Source organism: Mandrillus leucophaeus, unplaced genomic scaffold (assembly GCF_000951045.1).
Source record: "Mandrillus leucophaeus isolate KB7577 unplaced genomic scaffold, Mleu.le_1.0 Scaffold104, whole genome shotgun sequence".
NCBI classification, from domain to species: Eukaryota; Metazoa; Chordata; class Mammalia; order Primates; family Cercopithecidae; genus Mandrillus; species Mandrillus leucophaeus.
In genome coordinates this window covers 1,261,080-1,264,465 of record NW_012098543.1, presented here as the reverse complement: position 1 = coordinate 1,264,465, position 3,386 = coordinate 1,261,080, and the positions used below count along the sequence as shown (strand labels likewise).

Genomic DNA, 3,386 nt, shown 5'->3' with positions numbered 1-3,386 from the left:
TCTCGGCCTCCCAAAGTGCTGGGATTACAGGCTTGAGCCACCGCGCCCGGCCAAGACAATTATGTTGATTTAATATTTTAAAACCAATTATGAAAAAAGACTACCTTCTCCATCCCCAATGTCTACTTCTGAACTTCCCATTCTATTCCAAATTAATATTTTACAGCCAGAAACACAGACTCAATTGTTTCGCTACAAACGTATTATAAACTCAAGCTAAGCAAGCTTCCCCCATCAGTCTACTTTTCCAAAGTTTTCCAGGTATTTGTGCACATTCATATATCACTTACATATGCAGCTTCTTTAATCCTGGTTTATAAAGAGCTGAAAGGGCATCCAAATGAAGTCTCTAAACAGTCACTACCACTCAACCTCACTGACACCATGGAGCCTGCCCCCCATATCCAATCCATGACTAGGCATCAAACCCTTCCCAGAACAATCATCTAAATGGAGCCTTTTCCAAAGTTCCATGTTACTGGGTCACAGTGAGATGGAATCTAGGTGGAGATGGAATTGAGGCAAAGCCCTGGGTGTGAATATACATGTTAGTCAGGACACTTCAGAGTCAGATAAAATTAGCAAGTCCAAAATATGGCATTTCAGGAAGGAGAGGACAAAACAATCAACCAAGAATATAACTTTTACCTGAGAAAGAGCCATTCCCTCCTCTTCCTTCTTTCCTCTTCCTCTGAGTTTCTTTCTCAGGTAAGATCAGTCTGTATGTCAAAAATATGTTGTTTAATGCTTAAAATCAATACAGGTCCTTCCTCTACCACACACAGACACAGGAAGAGGTTTGATATAGAAACAAGATGGTCCTTAGCTTTCAACTGCAACAAGAGTGAAAATAAACTCATGAAAAAAATAAACTAAACAGAGACTAAGAAGTGAGTTATTCCACCTATGTCTTCAAAAAGTTCTCCCTTCTTGCTGAAACCCAACATTCTGTATCAATTGCATTGTCCTCTGTCCACCTGATGCTCAGCCAAGAAAAACTGCTATGTCCAAGTTCACAGCCTCTCCCTGGGTAGCCAGCATCCAAAGACCGTCAGTCAATGCAGGATAATAAAAGCCTAAAATTGGAACAGGTGAAGAGCCACCATAGCTCCAGAAATCCCTGCTGTAGCCATACTACGTAGTTTAGATATTTGTCCTACAGGCAGAGGGAAAGCATAAAAGGATTTAATGCCAGGAGATGACATAATAAAACTTAAGACTTACTCCTGATGCAGAGATAGTGAGAAAGTATAAAAAGCTGAGAGAAGCAGCTCTCCTATCTCTAAGCCTATGCCCCCACCCCTTTCCTAGTAGTTTCCATCATTTTTGGAGGTCTGAGAGTCATTTAAGACTAACTGTAATTGGGCACCCTCTCTCAAAAAATTGCCACATGCAGACACATGCTCAATCCTGAACATCATTTCAGGGGTTCCATCGGCTCAGATTCAGAATTTCTGGTATACCCATCATCTCCCTGTTACCGGTGGGCACACTGAGCCCCAGAGAGAGGAGACATTTCACCAAGTTACCTGGAAAAGGTCTGAGTTGAGTAAGCAGAACTCAGTTGTAAATGAATTCTGAAATGGTGGCCTGGATAGGGCAGTAGGAAAGGTTTATCCTTATTTCCAGATTACCATTCACATTCCTGAGTAGAAGCTTCTATTTCATGGGTTTAATCAATCCCAAGGATTTAATTCCTCTTTTCCAGAAAAATATTCAAAAATATGAAATTACAAATAGCTATTACTCTTGGAAAGCATGAAAGGGGGTCAGCTGTGGAGATCAGTGCTGAGTAATCTCTTCATTATGAACAGACGGGCTCTGTTGGAACAAAATTCCACACCAATCCAGGCCATTCTTCAACATCTTGCAGAGAAAGGACAAAGGGGACCCGCGGGAACATCTACTGAGTGGGAGGTTTTCAGATGACATAAGGGAGTAAAGAAACTGAATAGAGCTGAGCCTTGACCAACACCAGTGATAGGGGCACTAACTGCCCCCCGCCCCCAGTCAAAAATCCAGGTACAACTTTTGATTCCCCAAAAACTTAACTACTGATAGCCCATTGTTGACCAGAAGTCTTACTGAAAACATAAACCGTTGATAAACACATATTTTGTATGTTACATGTATTGTATACTGTATTCTTACAACAAAGTAAGTTAGAGAAATGATACTGTTAATAAGAAAATCATAAAGAAGGGAAAATATATTTACCATTCACTAAGAGGAAGTGGATCATCACAATTCTTCATCTTCCTCGCATCCCCCCACTGAGGTCATATTGTGTGGGCTGCAGTGGAGAAGAGAAGGGGCTCATTTTGCTGTCTCAGGAGTGACAGGGGTAGAAGAAAATCCCCTGTATAGTTGGACCTGCATAGCTCAAACTGGTGTTGTTCAAGGTCAACTGCATTAAGCTAACTGGTTAAACCAGATTTTAAGGGCTAAAAGATTATCAACACCCTTAGAGTGAAACACTGTGCAATCAGGTACAAGACATAAAAGAAGAGTTCCAATATATGATAAAAAGTAGAAAGCATTTAGGCCAGGTGCGGTGGCTCACGCCTGTAACCCCAGAGCTTTAGGAGGCGGAGACAGATCACCCGAGGTCAGGAGTTCGAGACTAGCCTGGATAACAAGGTGCAAATCCCATCTCTACTAAAAATACCAAAAATTCGCCAGGCATGGTGGCGCGTGCCTATAATCCCAGCCACTCGGGAGGCTGAGGCAGGAGAATCGCTTGAACCCTGGAGGAGGAGGTTGCAGTGAGCCGAGATCGAGCCACTGCACTCCAGCCTGGGCGACAAAGTGACACTCCGTCTCAAAAAAAAAGAAAAGAAAAGAAAAACAAAGCATTTAAAACTCATAAGCTGAACGATACATTTAAGAGAAAATAATTTGAAAACATTTTTTTAAATCCAATAAATTCTGGAATTACGTTTAAGACAAGTTGTATATACATCAAATTTAGAAAATGACACAAGCCACACACAAAAAAGGAGGGAATAATATTGTTAATGTCTGTTTGTAAAGCAGCATATGGTGTCACAGTTTCTTCCCATTTCTTGACTCTCCTCAAGTTGAGAGAAAGGGAAGAGGGTAACCTGGAATCAACTGAGCTAAGTCAGTTAACCCTCTGGCTGAATAAGGGTTACTTCAGATGTAATAATTAGAAAACGCAGAAACTTCACACCCTAGTTTTGCAATGTTCATTCTCTTCTGCATAAACAGTGAAACAAATTTTAAATTAATTATAGAGCCATGCATCAGTACTTCACAACTTAATGTTCCATATTAAATCAACTCCAAACTCACTTGGATTTGGGTCCCCGTCAATCTCTCTCTCCCACCTTCTGTTTCTTTCCTTTTCTTTCTCCCATTTCGTT

At 41.1% G+C, this 3,386-nt stretch overlaps 1 long non-coding RNA gene across 2 annotated transcripts in view; it reads right to left on the bottom strand.

Annotated features, from left to right (window-relative positions):
* LOC105539437 overlaps positions 1-3,386 on the bottom strand; it is a 19,307-nt gene that overhangs the window by 7,941 nt on the left and 7,980 nt on the right. For both annotated transcript variants that reach the window (XR_001006046.1, XR_001006047.1), the window contains exons 2-3: positions 2,218-2,293; positions 649-719 (exon numbers count right to left, since the gene is read on the bottom strand). This is a non-coding gene — a long non-coding RNA (uncharacterized LOC105539437). The remainder of the gene's footprint in view (positions 1-648; positions 720-2,217; positions 2,294-3,386) is intronic.